We start from the raw sequence: 16,901 nt of genomic DNA, 5'->3' as shown, positions 1-16,901 counted from the left end.
ACATTTGAGAAGAAACATATGGCATGCTACCATAGAAGGCCTCCTCTCACTCTCCTCCTCTTCCTCATGTTATGGCAATAGACTGTGAGCAAAATACAAGGGAGGTTGTGTGTGAACCCTTTTCCCCACTGTGAATGCGTAAACCAGTTAGAAAAAAGGTTAAGGGCTATCTACCTGTCACATGACCCAGCAGAGGGTTGAAAGAAAGGCAGTGTCATCCTTCCCTTGGCTGAAAGGCAAGGGCAAAGTCTTTGTGGATGGCAGCTCATATTTGGCAAGAATTGCTTTGTTTTGGTGTTACTCTGTTTAACCAACAAAATTTTTGCCCTGAGGCAAGGGTTTGAAACAGACTAGGGTATGGCATTGGTTCTTTCCTGGTGTGGTGAGATCTTCCACCTGTTTTTACCCCTGTATAACTTGCTTCATTCATTGCCTCCACCTAGTGATGAAGGCATCTGTAAATGATGTGAAAGCAGACAGTGTTCTTGGATTTCTGCCTGTGTCAACCAGTCATACACTGTATGCCGTGTTCTCCAAGAGCTTCCTTACCATCAGATGAACCAGGAAATGGTAGCATGATGCAATTATGTTGTCCACATCTTCATAAGCAGTATACTGTTATCCAAGATTTCTGTGCATGTGGTTTCACTCAAGCCCAGGAAGACAGAGGCTTGCAGTCTGCACTGTCAGAATGGCCACTAATGATTCGCTAAGGCATCCTGAGACACTTTGAGGATTGGGGTTTGTCATTGGAAGGGACAATGGTGTTAGAAAGGTCATTCTATTGATTTGCCTACTGGAAAAACTCTCCGGGTGAAATCCTGGACCCACTGAAAACTCCCATTGATTTTAATGGGGTCAGGATTTCACCCACTTTCTCTATGACAAAGCAGTGAAACAAAGAAAACAGACAACACAGGTCTAGTACTAGTGGGAAAAAATGCTGGATGTGTTTGACAAGTAACCACAACCCCAGAGAAATATGTGAATGGGGTACTATATTGTGGCTATATGTGTTTACTCTGGTTCTAAAAATACCATGTGTTCCTTCCTCTTTCCTGAGGAAGAGAAACACACAGATGAACAAAATCCTGGAAGGAAAGACTAATTTATCTGGTGGTTGAGTGCATTCATTCAGGCCTTAATGCAAACCCCAGGCAGTCTCATCATTCTTGAAGAGAGGCATAGCAGCAATTCAGAGGGGAGAAGTTCCCTCTAGGATAGATTTGGAGGACTTTGGCTTTGTCAGCCAAAGGAGGGTTCAGCTGAAGCTAGGACCACACTGATGTTAACAGATCTCTTCAAGATACTGTTGTGGTATTGGTGTTTATTATTTGTATTACATAGTGCTTAGGATCCCTTAGTCAGAGACAAGGATCCTATTGTGGTAGGTGCTGTACAAACACTGAACAAAAAGATGGTCCCTGTCCTAATGAGCTTACATTGTGCCAATACAGACCTTCCATTATAAGGGCAACTCACGAGGGATCTACAGTTGGCCCTATGTGTTTTTGTAGCTCTTCAATACCTAAAACTCTCCCCCCTCAAGTTTTTATCCTGTGAGTGATATTTTAACACAGCAGGTGAGATAATCCCCAATAGATAGAATTGTATCCCACTGATAATGTGGCCTTCATGAAATGGATAAACAACTGCTTCCATCCGATTACGGCATGCCACACTATATAGCTATTAGTAGTTGTTGGGAATAGTGGGATCTAGAGGAAGAAGGTTACATACAGGGACTCTTGTAGCACCAGATGTGGGTAAATATCTTGTGCACATTAAATCTGATATGTTTGCAACCCTTTTCAACTGACTTTTCATGAACATTCACGGGAGCAAAATTTTGTTCATACAAATGTTTGCCTAAATGATTTTCAGGTCCATGGTTGATATTAATTTCATGATGAAACTTGCATAAACTACCAATGCACTTTCTGTGCAGATCCAGTGAACTTGCACTTGACACAGCTTCTTCTTTGGTTCCATGTAAGGTTTAATGAACCAAATTAGTGCTCCAATCAATGTGATGCCTATTATTAGCTGCATGAGCACTCAACTGTAGCTGAGTCTGCTAAGACTTCTGGAAATGTATATATCATATTGGGCATGTTCCCCAATAACAGTATATTATCTTATTTATGTGGCCATTCCAATATTAGAAACTTGATACCTCTCTTTACGCTGCCACTATGCCTCAGCTATGATCAGTAGAAGGCAAGGTACCATTAAATAGGAACATAACTATGATGACTCCTCCAGGGTGCACTCACCTGTTTACATTCATTATAACAGCAGGATGCTGTTGAGAGCTTCCCACAAGAAAGATATTTGGAGGCATCTGTGCAAGACTATTTTTATTTTTAACAGAAATAGCTGTCTAGGAGGTGGACCGGAATTGTAGTAGCTTGCCACTATTCTTTTTTCTGAGAGAAGTTCTCTCTAAGGGCAAACCTCTCTCTACTGCCCTCATTTTTCATAAATATATGGACCATAACTGAGCACAGTGACTGTATAGCTTACAGGGGGTACTTTAAGGTGAATGTACTACTCCCCGGTTGACTTCAGAAATAGTATTGTATTCTGTCTGGGTGAAGGAACAGTAAATCTATACAAATAAGATCGTTTTCTCAATAATCCGAGTTTGAGGCTCAGTGCCAAGAATAAGGATCATTATTATTTAGCTATGACTTTACAACCTCTAGGACTGTTTACTACAGAACTGTGACATTTATGAAGCCTTTATACTTTTTCTAAGACTGCTGCAATAGTAAAAAGATAAAAGTATCATTGCTACATATATCATTTTTTGCTGAAGCCCCAGTGCTTGCTTCACTCTGGTAAGTGTCTACAGTTCCCCATTGCTGGTATTTTTCATCTAAAAGAAGAAGCATTTTTGAGGAATGACTTGTGCTGAGATATGACACACTGATATACTCTTTAGAAAGAAAAAAAAAAAGAGATTATGGTCCTGAAATGTATATCCCTTCACCTACAGTATTATTGAGAGGTCTTCTTAAATGTGGAAAAGTGGAAAGTGCACTTGATGACGATTCAAAGATTTGCCAGTGTAGGAAGCAACTCTTTTATAAAATTGCAAATAAGGCCTGCTGTAAGTTCATTGTTAACTTCTATGCACTAGAGAGTTTTCTAAAAATAAAAGCACCATGATATATATTATATAGACATTCCTACTGATGTGTTGCTTTCCTGTACCATAGACGCAAGCTGAATTACTAGCAACCTGCTCCTACTCATTTGTATGTTTTTTTATTTATTTAATTCTGATTTAACTGTAGGATTGTTAGAAATTTTAGACTAAAACTAAAAATGATCATTCTGGGTTTACAGTAACAATGACACTACTACTCAATAACTCAGTAATCAGTGCAGCTGAGCAAATAATTAGTTTTGTTCCATTTGTTGTGTGTTTAATCCAAAACGAAGGGGTTTTGTTGTTTGTTTTTGTTAAGATTTGGGGTGTCTTTTCCTCTTTTCAAAAAAGTAAATATAGTTAAAGTTCCAAATGATGTGTTTCAAAACAAATAATTTGACACATCATTTTGACTTTTAAAAAAATTTAGTTTTCAACAAAGCTTATTTACTGAATTCAGCCAGAATTTGTCATTAGTTTTGGTTGCCTCAAAAATGCATTTTTTGGGGCAAACTTACTATTCACTGAAAAAATGTGCCCAGCTTTCATTACAGGACTCTGGACTTCTGAAAATAAAATAAACATATTAAAAATCACTAAGAGACAAAGTGCTGACATATACTGCAAGGAAATCTGTTCTCTTGATATTTTCTGCAAAGTCAGAGTTAGAAAGTTCTGGGGAAACTTATGACAGGGCTTGTCCTTCTAAGATTTTTCAGTCCAGTTGTGCAGATTCAATAGGTTTAGATAGTTTCTTAAGCTAAGAACATTTGAAAAAATGATCAAATAAATATTAAATTATCATGACTTCAGTGGGAACAAGTAGGCCTATACTGAATGCTTTTGATAATCCCATCCTTAGGTGCATATCTGAATGGAACCCAAATTTTCAATTTTAGGTTCACCACTACCATGGAGAAGTTTAAAAGCAGGTAAACTGAGGTTGTGTTCATCTTCTTCCTAGACAAATTTTCTCTCTCTTGTATTGTTTTTTACTATTTTTAATCCTCTTTGCCCTGTAAAACCCATGTAACTGTGTGAGAGAGGACTGGATTAAGCACCATCATCAGAATGATTGACTAGACTCCAAATATTGAATCATTTTAGCTGGTGATGATGTATGAGCCAGAAAGAACATAGCTTGATTGTCTTTCAGATCGCAAGTTGAGTCTGCAGTTCTGGCAGTTAAAAAGAACATCCATTCATTTGTAAATTAAATATGTTTGATCTGGAAGTTACCTAAAAGCCACAGAAATGGAATCCCAGATTACCATGTTTTAGAGAGTCAGATTTAGAGAGTCACAAATTGTTCTTATTTCTGTCATTTGTATTAAATATTTACCACATCATTACATTATATAATGTATCCTCTGGTTTGATATGTGAAAACTTGCCAAAAAATTTCCAGTACTAATATTTATCACACAAATTTATATCCCAGATCTTTTAGCCTTCCATTCTTCACATCTTCATTTTCTTGTTTTTTAAAAGCTATTTTTGTAGTAATTCTCTTTTCAATACATATGTCTTTAAAGACTGACCTGGCTAAAAGTCTCTCTTGAACTAGTCTAGCTGCCTCTGTGCTGTTCAAAATTGAAACTGCTAATGATTCACTAAGGTCTTCTTGAAAAGTAACTTATGGATAGGATCAAGTTCCTGTTTGTTTTGGGAGTTGTAGAGAGAGATTCCCCATTTAAGTATTTTAGAGTAAGAAATATCACACATCCCAGAGAGGTCAGCCATGCTGCATTATGTTTGCCTTAATGGTGATATCAGTAATGTCACAATTCATCATATCACTTCAGTAATTACATTACTCTATACAGTACCTGGGAGCCTGTATGATTTGATTTAGCTACCTGCAGTAGCTGTATGGAATTATCATCTGTGACCCCAAAATCCCTCAATGCCAACTGGTGAGTGGGTTACAAGAATATGCTGATTATCTGGTGCGTGCTTTATCGTTCACCAAAGAATGTCATGTGAGATCCTTAACGAACGCCAGGTCATTTAATGTCATTGTGAAATGTATGTACAGATAGTATGCAAGGAGTTATGTATATGTACTGAAAAGCTGTTAATAGAGTCTGTGTCACAAAAGAGATGCAGAAACAGGTTTGCTGTCAGAGAAAGGATGCTTATTCACTTGTATCTCTGTCAACATGTAAATTAAGCATTGTAAGCTAATACAATGGAGGCACATTTACATACAAAGTCAACAGAGATATGAGGTCACTAAGAAAGAGCACACCTTTGGGGGAGAGAACCTTATCTGAGATTCACTTCAAGGTTTGCTGGAATATGTTTGGGGAACAAAAAAGACACCCCAGCATCCTGTGTCTAGGAAGTGAATGGGCAGTGTATTTCCATTCATGAAAATGGGATCACAACTAGCCTTGGGTGACGGTGCTGCAAAAGGCTTTGAGAGAGATAAACTTCATTAGACAGGAGATAAACATAATAGTTGAGATTAGTCTCTAGAAAGCATGTTATGATTTTGCTTTTATATGTAACCCTTTTGTTTCCATTATTCTTAGTCACTATTTTTGGAATCTTGAATCTTTTATAATAAACTTGTTCTCACTACAAAGATATCTCAGTCCTGTCATTAAACAAGGGGCTGATCCTGAGTTGAATCCTACAAGCTGGTGTGCACACTGTTCCCTTGGAGACCACACATCTGATATGTCTGTGAGAGTTCAGTGGAGAAGGGGCTGGACGGTATTGGGTAATGTTTCACAGAGGCTCTGGGTCTGGGGTACAGTGATTGATTGATAACCTGCATGGTAAAGTAAGGGCTGGCATAGCCCAAAGAGAGTGCTTGTGTGGCTGACAGGCTGGTGGTATCAGGGAGCTGACACCCCGATAAGCACAAGCAAGTCTTCCTCATGCTGGAGGCGGGGGTGGGGTGAAGGTGTAACAAGGTGACTCACAGAGTTGGGTACCTTGAGAACCATCACACCATCTTCTTCTGGCTTGTATAAAAAATTTTGTTTATGGATCTTTCTGTCAGATGAAAACCTGAAATTAATTTTATATGCATAGTCTAAAAAATTCATCCAACATTTAGGCTTTGTAGTGTGTTTTGTTTTTCATTTACTTCTGACTCTAAATAAGTACTCTCTGAACTGACTTCTTTTAAATGAATATACTTCCATGTATTTTGAAGTATTTCAGTTAGAGATGTGCTGTATGCTTCCTTAAAGTAGGTAGTGCGAATCCTGGAAATCATTGCCAAGGCCATAACAAAGAATATATTCCTCATTTAAACTCAGTAAAAGACTGACACATGTCGCTGCCTCCTGAAATGATTCCCTTCTGTTTGCAGCGTGGGAGTGGATTCTTTGTGCATCTAATGGCTAATGTTATGATGATACCACGTGGCACATGCCACTACTATGGTATATAGAACACCACAATTGAACATAGGATCATGATACAATTAATTAATGACTTAATATAAATGTTTCTAAACTAAATGAGACAAACATACTATTATCTGTTAAACTGAAGTGCATCCTAAATACATGGGCCAGAACCTTAGCTGATGTAAATGGTTGCAGCTGCATTGGATTGATGGTGAAATCCTGGCCCCATTGGCTTCAAAGGATTTCACTCCTTTGTGTTACTGTAGCAACAAGGGGCCCCAGCGATGGAGCAGGACCCCATTGTGCTAGGTGCAGTAGAAACAGAACAACAAGCTGGAAAACTAAATATAAGATGAGACAACAGATGAATGCAGTCTGACCGAATGTGGAGTACAAGTAAACAGTGAAACAATATTGGTCAGCATGATAGGCTGTGGTATCAGCACACCAGTGGCATGACTGTTATGTTTTTTTGTTGGCATAAAGGCAAAGGAAAGTTTTAAGGAAGGATTTAAAGCAGAAAAATAAATTGGCTTTCCAGATGTTTATGGGGAGCTCCTCCCAAGTGCAATGGGTAATGTGAGACAAAGCATGAAGATGCTTGCTTGAAAATTTAAGAAGTGGGTGATGGAGGTTGGCACCATGGCCCTACTGAAGGGAAGAGTTAACATTTTGATAGCAAATGAGAGATGATAGGTAGGGTGGATATAAGCCATTGAGCCTGGAAAGTGAAAACAAGCAGCTTATGTCTGAAGTGATCAGAAGGGGGAGCCAGTGGATTCTAAGAGAGAGGTGACATGGTCAAAGTGATGGGCTAGGAGAATGATCTTTGCAGCATCGTACTGAATAGATAGGAGTGGAAAAAGAGAAAAAAGATGTTGCAGTAATTGAGGGGGCCTGGGAAGTGGCAGAGGCCAGTGCTGGAAGAGACGAAGAAACCGAGACGAGACAGATGTGGGTGATAATGGATGGGAAAGGTGGTATCTTAGAGATATTCCGCCTAAAGTATCAACAAAATTTAGAGACAGCCTGGAAGTGAGGATCTAGCGAGAGGTCTAAGTTAAAGATAACGCCCAGGTTATAGGCCTCAGTGACAGACAGGATGGTGGTGGTGTCCATGGTGACTGAGAAAGGAGGTTGAGAGGAAGGCTTGAGGGAAAGATTAAAGAGAGGTTTTAATCATTTTGAGCTTGAGCTGCCTGAACATCTATAAGATGTACAAGAGACTGGCAAAAATTTTAGTTTGGACCGTAATTCTAGTTCTCAAGTTTAACTCTCATCCAGCGTACATAACTGGTCTTGGTAGGATATAAGTGGAAAGATTTAACCCTTGATATGGGTGAGCGAAGACTTGAGAAGCAGATAAATGAACAAAGTAATGACAAAGAATGACAGTAAAGAAAAGGCACAAAGGAAAAAAAAAATCAAACAAACAGAGAAGAGAGACAGTAGGTTAGAAAATGAAACTTACAGAGAAATAAAATAGGAGGGATATGGAAAAATGGCAAATGATTGATTCCACAGGACTTTTCAAAGATTGGTTAGTATCATTGTCCTCATTCTGCAAATGGAGAAACAGAGGCATGAATAGGCTGAGAAATTTGATCAAGGTCATATAGCCTGTAAGTGGCAAAACTGGGAATTAAACTCAAGTCTTCTGCCTCCCAGTGTTGTGCCCTGAACACTAGATCATATTGCCCCATAAATGGATGCCAAGGAATACAACGAGGATGAAGATGATCAAAAATGCATAACGTTGAGTGTAATGGGGTATACTGGTCCTTTAAGGCGAGACTACCCTATTCCGGGAATTCTGGTGCAGATGAAGGCCTTAGAAATGGCAGAGACAGCTGCTGGGAGAGATGAACTGGTCCCAGGGTGGGATAGTTAGTGCCTAGGAGTAAAGCAGGTTACTATTTCTTTAAGGGCTCAGGACAAGAGCCTTGTGGTTTAGGGTGGGAAAAGGGTCTCCTTTCTATTTCTCAATCACTCACTCACCAAACCAATCAAGATACACCACAGAGAGGGAAGAACAGCACAAAGGGCTCCCTGCTTTCACTAAGTGTGGCAGGGAGAGGAGGGAGAGACCTAGAGAGTCTGTGCCTTTGCCAGGGGGTCTTCATACCCCCAGGAGGAAAAGGGGTGACCCTGATTCTCCTTTCCAGGCTGTGGAAGAGGGATGGAACTCCCTCGACCCCAAAAATCACAGGGAGGGAGGACTTTGGCTATTAGGTTTTTATGTTTGAGAACTTTATTCTGGAAGACTTTTGTGGTCAGCCCAGGTGGAGCTGGACCTGGGAAACTTAAAGGGCTTGCTGAGAAAGAAAAGCGGCTTAGCATAGTAAGCCTGTAACATCAAGAAAGAAGGGGAGAGGGAAGAGAAATACAACTGTATCAATAGAAATGCACTTGGGTGGGCATGTATCAAATACCTACATTTTTTACCTGGGATTCATGTGGATCTTCCAGCAAATCATGAAGCTGGAAGATCCAGGATTTGGGGAAAGACCATGATGTAGATGCCAGGAGAAGAAAAGAGCAGGCCTTCAGGAAACAAACAAATATGCTCTTTGGAACCATCCATTTCAGATCAGGGCCGGCTCCAGGGTTTTGGCCGCCCCAAGCGGCAAAAAAAAAAAGCCGCGATCACGATCTGCGGCGGCAATTCGGCAGGAGGTCCTTCGCTCCGAGCGGGAGCGAGGGACCGTCCGCCGAATTGCCGCCGAATAGCTGGACGTGCCGCCCCTCTCCAGAGTGGCCGCCCGAAGCACCTGCTTGGCAAGCTGGTGCCTGGAGCCGGCCCTGTTTCAGATATTGGACCAATACAAAGCTTCTGTTGGATGTAAGCATGAGGAGAAAAGGAAAAAAGGTGGTGTGGAGGCAGACAGAGAGAAGTGTGTAAAAGAGGAAAGAGAAAAAGAAAATGAAGGGTTGGTCCTCAAGGGACAGAACATGTAGAGAGAACCAGAAAGGAGGAAGAGAACAAATAATAAAATGAGGGTAAAATACAGAAAAGTAGTAAATGAATAAAGGAGATAAAGATAGGGGAAAAGCAAAACATTCAGCAAGCAACAAAGGGGATTTTTTAAACTATATCAAAGAGACTGAAGGGGAAAGGATAGGTGCTCCTTTTAACTGCACGAGTGTATAAATCAAAACACGCAAATAAGAATTTTACCAAAATAATATTAAAATTGATTATTTCATTTGTAGTATATAAATTGTTTTCCTGGGAAAGTACACCCCAAATATCTCTCAATAAAACAATCCTCATGCATTGGTTCTCATGACATCCTAGATTTTAAACTCATATGGAAACACTAATAAACTCTGCATGTAACTTTTTAAAAAAGTAATTTCAAAATGAAAACCTCTTGAATGTAACTTGTAAGGTGGCTTGCTGGTGGAGATACCATAGCTAGTAATAATGGATGGAAGACACTTTAGGCAGGCCCCTCTTCCAGTATCTTATGCTGAAGAATAACTTTTCATACCTCTTTGTAATGTCTATTCCTGTTTGTATCAAAGCCACTATATCTTTGTACCACTGAAATGTTGCATAGTGATGTACACTTATCACACAAGCACAGTTTTCACCACCTTAAAAATACCACAATTTTGAATCTTATTATGTGCTCTGGTTTTTTCTTTTTTCTTTTTTAAATTTGGTGGCCACACTAACTCTTATTGAAGAATTAAAAGATTAAGACTCTTTCCCCCACTCTTTATAAAAAGATAAGTTTTTAATTACTTTTTATTGGTGAATTAGCTACAGGGGAGAGATTAAATTAAACTGATTAAAGGACTGCATCTGCTACATTTTTAACTAACTTTTCTCTAGGCCTTTCTTGTTGCCTGTCTAATGATCCTCCATTCTTGTGCATCTTTCCAATGTCAGGGAACTGAGTAATACTCAAGGAGAAAAAGCTTTATAAATGGAGGAGGTTATTGCTAAAAACCTGAGAGAGCAAGCTTAAAATTGGAGACTTAAGTGTAGGGTGTGAGAAAAGAAGCAGCCATGGAGTACAGTCCTATGCAACAGAAATAAAGGTACCTGAATCTGGTTCTAAGGAAGTATCTTTAAGGAAGGAGGGGAAAGCCTGTCTTTCTGAGAGGCAGAGACAGCTCAGGTTTTCAAAGACTTAACCCCATGTATTTAAAATCCTTATGTCAATTTATTTTCCATTGATATTAAGACTCTAAACTAAAAATCTAGATATTTTTGGGGCATCTGCTGCATCATGTCCTTAAAGTTTACCAGCACAGGATCACAATCTTAGAAAATTCTAGAATCCAATTGTATGTTTTCTGGTTTTGGTGATCTCTTGAGATCCTGTTCTGAAGCTTTTGTATGTATAACTTCTCTGTGCAGTGGTTACAGAGTTCCTGGACCTCCACAAGTTACCAGAGAGGACTAGCCAGTGCTGCAGTTGCAGTGGGGAACTTAATAAATTTAGGAACTTCCCAATCAGGAGGTTCTCTAGTTGCTGCTCAAAGCATGGCTCTTTGTGTTTGTCCTCACACTAGATTGACACTCGCTAGAGAATGGTGGTGGGTAAAGCTTATCTGGAACTTACAGAATGAAATTCTCCCTTCTTCAGAAATCTAATGATTTATATATTCATCTCATGCTTTTATAAACATGTTATATATCTATCTCTTCAGAAGCTTTTAAATATTCATCTAAAACACAATAAGATGTTTACACAAGACATAGATATTTTGAGGCTCTATCCACATGAAACCCTCGTACGCTGTCATCCTCCCTCCCCACAAGTCTTCCATTTCCCCACAACAGACTTCAGTTACTCAGACAGGGCCTCCCATTGACTTCAATGGCATTGGCTGAAGCCCCTATTCTCCAAATATCTCAGCAGGCTCCTAGCATTATATAGCTCTCCTGTCCCTCTCAGTAGGCTCTGGTACCTCACAATGATCCTTTCGCTTTCTCTGACACACAACCAACAGGCTTCTGGGGACCTCACCCAAGAGCATTTCCCTACCTGACATCCAGGGGATGACCATTCCATTCTGCAGCAACTTCTTAGGATTCAATATTTGTTTTCGTTCTGCACTGGAATGAAAACAAAACCTTTAAAACATTCTCACCAAAACTGATTTATGTTTGAAATGTCAGTTTTAGCTCAAAACATAAGCTTTTCAATTCAGGATTGTTTTTTGAGTCCAGGGCTATCTGATCAGATACAGACACTCAGTGACCAGAGAGTGCTAGGCCAAAAACCTTGTAAAAACCAAAACATTTCAGCTTCAGCAAAATGAAACTCTCTCTAAAATGTTCTGACCAACTCTACTCCCCACATTTGAATTTTGTAGCTCCATTTTGACTCTAAATCATCTTCAGGGAGACAGCTGAGGAAATCAGGCTAGGAATGAAAGGTTCAGCTATATAAAGATGTTGGGCCAAGTTATCAGCTGGTGTAAATTGGTGCACCTCTATCAGAGACAATGCAGCTACTATAAATTACTTCACTATGGTTTGACCCATAATATCTTTATATGAGAGAGGGGAAAGGAGCACTATCTAGTGTTCACTGCATTGGACTGAGTTAAAGTTCTATTTTGATCTCTGTGAACAAGTGTACCTTAGCTTCCCCATATGTAAAATGAAGGTAATGATACTCATCCACCTCACAAGGGGATTGTTCTTAATGCTCATAGAGCTTTAATTACCCTTAGATGACAGATGCAATGTTAGGGGTACTATTATGTATAAAATAGCCATGTTAGGAAAGGCTTAGCTGTTGAACTGGTCAGAAAATATCTTGTGGAACATTTTCTTTCAGAGAGTGCCATTTTGTTTAAATAGAAATGTTGTGCAGAAATGTGTCCATTTTCAACACAATTTTGTTTTGTTGATAGAAAAATATCAACGTGAAGTATTTAAATAATGAGCTTATCAACATTATTAGAATGAAATGTTTAGGTTTTTCATTTTGTAACAATTTTTCAATTCAATTTTTTATCAGTTTTAATTTTTTTATAAAAATTGGAACAGTGTTTCAGTTGACCTGAAATGAGATGTGTTACATTTTTATTTTGTGGGAAATTTCTAAAATGTTTTTGGTTTTGTTCTGATTTGGAAGGAAAACCAATTTCTAAATGTTGGAATTTCCTGTGGAATGGAAATTCCAATTTTTGACCAGCTTTAGCTAGCTGTTTAAAGTTAAGAATGGGCCTTCTTGGATCATTTGTTTTTGCACATAAACCAAACATAAAAGCCCTCAATTAAGGAGGCAGATTAAGTTGTCGCTAACTGAGTTTGGTTTAAATGAATAACCCTATTCTAATATGCCTATTCACAGGTATGACTGTAACCTAATTTGATTTGTGAAATATTTTGATTTAGACACAGATACATTTTTTTGCTTTAAATAAGTGGTGAGAATTAATCCGTAATCTGAGGGGATGTTTATAAAAGTGATAAAAGGTACAATAGCTTTGAAATATGAAGATATTTTTCCCACTAAGGTACATAATCATGTGTACCTAAGTCTGTAAAAATACCTGTATGATATTACATTGGGATTATTTCAGAAATGGTATGTGATCACTTAATAATATACTTTATCATAATGTGTCTGGCCTATTATCATCTATATTGCATTAAACCAGGGGTAGGCAACCTATGGCATGCGTGCCAAAGGCGGCACACGAACTGATTTTCCGTGGCACTCACACTGCCTGGGTCCTGGCCACCGGTCCAGGGGGATCTGCATTTTAATTTAATTTTAAATGAAGCTTCTTAAACATTTAAAGAACCTTCTTTACTTTACATACAACAATAGTTTAGTTATATATTATAGACTTATAGAAAGAGACCTTCTAAAAACGTTAAAATGTATTACTGGCACGCAAAACCTTAAATTAGAGTGAATAAATGAAACTCGGCACACACACCACTTCTGAAAGGTTGCCGACCCCTGCATTAAACTTAAAATGTGTTAGTTTCCCCCCACACAAACAAGACAGGACAATACATACTCCAAAGACATTCCAATTCAAATAGAATAGACAATCAAACAGCAAAGTAGCAAAATGGTTCAGGTGATGTACATGTCTTGTGGGGGAGGGGGGGTGAAGGGAGAGGGGAAAATAAGTGGTTAATGGGGTTAAATGGGTGAGGTGAGGAGAGACTAAGAATGATGGAATAAGGAAGGAGGGAAAGGCTCAAGAAAGAGATGGGAGGCAGGACAATGTCAAGGGAGGGAAGAGATGATGGAAAGAGACTATGGAAAGATCAGAGTTTATAGACTTAAAAAAAAAAAAAAAGTCCAAGAAAAGATTTGTGGCATAAAGCTGGGAGGCAGGATTGTCTGAAGATTACATTTTAATTCAGCTGCTTCAATCATGAATATGAGGTTCTGGGCCTTTTTATAGGCCTGTTGGAAAGCTACATCCCCTTCCGACTCTGTGGATGGGGTCAAGGTGGCCTGCTGTCCTGCAGCTATGTCCAGTGTGGGGGATGGGTTGGTTACCCATAACCTCACACCTCCCCTCCTCCCCACTTCTGTGGTTGCTGGTGCTATGGGGCACAGTTAAGGTTGTTCATGCCAACCTAACTTCGGCATTTACTGAATTCTGAGTACTTAACCGTTTACTTAATGTAGCTTTTATAAGGAATTATAATTCGAACAGACTATTAAAATATGTATTTGTTTTATAGAATTTTACTAAGGTAATGAGATTGAAAAATAACATATGAGGCTCTCGTGCCAGAAGACAACTGAATGTGCCCACGAGAAAGACGAGGTTGCAGTAATGGGCATGGTTATATATTCAAATCTTGAATGAGCTCTTGGAGCCTTTCACATAATGCATGAGATTTTAGCTGCAAGAGCAAGCCAACATTTGTTAGGGGAGAAGCTTGTAATGAAACTTTTACCTATTAAATGATATATTTGCACTCCTCCCAAGAGTGGTGTTTGCATAAACTTGTGGCCTTGCTTCTCACTTTAAATTGCTTCTGATTTTACTAGCTTGATGATCACGAAGGATGATGAGTAATGCAACGATCTTACATTTGTAAATCCCTCAACCCTGAAGTATACAGTTCTGCAGCCTCATGAATGTTGTATCAGCCTGTTTTCAAGTCATATTTAGGCACTCTAAGATGATCCTTCTAATAGTTTCACATGCTGAAAGCAATTTATCTGCATCCCCTCAGCCCCTAGAGACCAGCATCAATACATAGTTGCTTATTTGGCACCAAATGGGATTTATGCAAATGCTTCAGCTGTATTGAAATCTAATGATTTTAGATCTTCAGTATTCCTAATTCTCTTTTGTGTTCATTATATTACTTACTGAGAAAATAACTGTCTAACCAAGCATGCTTTTCTGCAGGATTGGCTCTTTGTCCTTAAATAACGATAATGACAAAGAGCATGATATTGCAATGTTGCCCATTTCTAAAGTACATTATGAAAGTCTCACTCACCTGAATCATATTGACAAGCACCTTATTTTGGGAGCCTGTAGCTAGTGTATACTTTTAAAATTTATTTTTTGTACTATTTTTACCCTGGACCGTGTCTTCATACAGGTAGTGGAAGTCAGGGAGCCACTGTTGTTGTTCAGTGCAAGAATCATTCTTTCTGAAAGCTTTTCTTAATATGGGAGCAAATCCTGAAGTGGTGTAAATCAGTATTTCAGCAGTGCTTCGGAGCCCCAGACATAGACCAGGACCCCCCTTGTGTACAAACTCAGAGTAAAAAAGACCATCCCCCACCCCCCACCCGAAGAGCTTACAATCTAAATAAATGGAGCTGCACTGAAATCAACAGAGCTGTTCTGACTTACACCAGCCTGGGATCTGGCCTCTGGGATGCTTTGTGTTGCCAGTGTACTCTGTGTCTGTATGTGGTACTCATGCATACCCTATACAATACAATGCAGCTTTAATTTGTACAACATCTGTATCCCAAAAGACTTTACTGTGAAATAATACAGTGAGGGTAATTGCTTTTTAAAATCTGAGAGCGAATTTAAGAACTATGGAGGATGAAAAGGAAACATTTACAGATGAGATTCAAATACAGAGAGAGAGACAAGGAGGCTGCTCCCAATGGAATGTTCTGCACTAATGGCAATGAGACGGTAGGTGATCTAGAAGTCTATGCCAGGGGAGGCACAATGGACTCATAGTCTGCCTGGAATACGCTTGCACCCTGCTAACAGAGACCAGTCAATGCTTTGCTATGGAAGCATTCTCATACCCACCCTGAAACATGCCCCTATTATTAAAAAAAAAAAAAAAAAAAAACACATGATGTGACATTAATTCCTTGTCAGGAGTAAGGCTTCCACAGCTGCACCTGCTCAGTACTCCTGACACCCTAGTGAGCTAGATGGGCTGCCTGAAGGACTGATGGCTGAGGAAGCTAGTAGGCTGGTACTTAGGCTCAGAAGCAGCAGGTCACTGGCTGCTCAAAGCAGATGGCCCCAGATTCTCTGCCTTCCTTTGCTCATCTCTCGCCAAGCCCTGTTCCTGCTCTGCTCCTCCACAGCTGCAGCCCAGATTTTGCCCTGTACCCAGCCATGATCCCAGCCTTGCTCCTGTCTCGGAGCCCTGCTCTTGTGCTCCCTGACACCTGGTAATTCACTTCTGACCCTCAGCTCTGATTTCTGACTCTGACTCTGTCTAGATCAGGGGTCGGCAACGTTTTGTTGTCCTGTTTGTGCCAGCCATCTATCGGTCGGACGGCCGTGTCTCCCCTGATTTATTTCCTGACACCTCCTCGCACAGAGTAAAAGTTACCAAGAGCTTTGGGTTGAAAGAACCCCGGGTAACAATGTCAGGAAACCAAGTCATAGGTGGTCAGAGCAGGAGACAGGCCTAGTGGTTGGAGTCAAAATGCCAGATCCAGGTGTTGAAACAGGGCCAGAACCAGGAAGCATAGCCAAAGGTCAGAACTGGAATCCGAGACACGGCCGTCCGACCGATAGATGGCTGGCACAAACAGGACAACACAAGAGTGCTTTCACTTAAAGCTAAACTTTACTAGTCTCAAGCACTTACACACGTCCGCAACAGGTTAGTAAAACACCCCCAACCCTCGATAATTACCAAAGCTGAGTGTGGCTCTCGAGTGGCACAGTGACAGCCCGTCTGCCCATGGGGAACACAAGATGCATCCAGAGGGAGAGACCAGTCCTGAAGAGTCCCCCCAAAGGAGAGTCCCACCTATCTCAAGCTTTTTCCCCTTATTTATACATTAGTAATACAATGACATGTCCCTTACAGAAACCTTGTTAAGTAAGCAGTTTTAATGATCGAGCAAGAGGTTCCTTCTGATTATTGATTAACCAGGTGTGGGTTTTTCCAGAGCCTGCATCCTTGAGACCCCAATAGACAT

Source organism: Emys orbicularis, chromosome 2 (genome assembly GCF_028017835.1).
Source record: "Emys orbicularis isolate rEmyOrb1 chromosome 2, rEmyOrb1.hap1, whole genome shotgun sequence".
Lineage (NCBI taxonomy): Eukaryota > Metazoa > Chordata > Testudines > Emydidae > Emys > Emys orbicularis.
This window is presented reverse-complemented; position numbering follows the sequence as displayed.